Source organism: Limulus polyphemus, unplaced genomic scaffold (assembly GCF_000517525.1).
Source record: "Limulus polyphemus unplaced genomic scaffold, Limulus_polyphemus-2.1.2 Scaffold1727, whole genome shotgun sequence".
Taxonomy (NCBI): domain Eukaryota; kingdom Metazoa; phylum Arthropoda; class Merostomata; order Xiphosura; family Limulidae; genus Limulus; species Limulus polyphemus.
In genome coordinates, this window is record NW_013667337.1 from 224,569 (window position 1) to 224,813 (window position 245).

Sequence of the window (245 nt, forward strand, 5' to 3'; positions counted from 1 at the left end):
TTAATGTATTATTTTTTAGTATTAGATTTTAAATAGTCTGCATAGTCTTGTAAGTATCAATGTTTACAGGTGTGAGAGTAATATTATAGTATTCTTTGACCAGGGCGTATATATATATTTACTATTATTAGAATTAAGATTAATTGACAGCTTGAGGACAAACCTGAAATTCAAGGAGAGAGGAAAGTGTGGTACATAAATATAACATGCATTCTCTACTTTCTTATGTTAGTATAGTATTATTC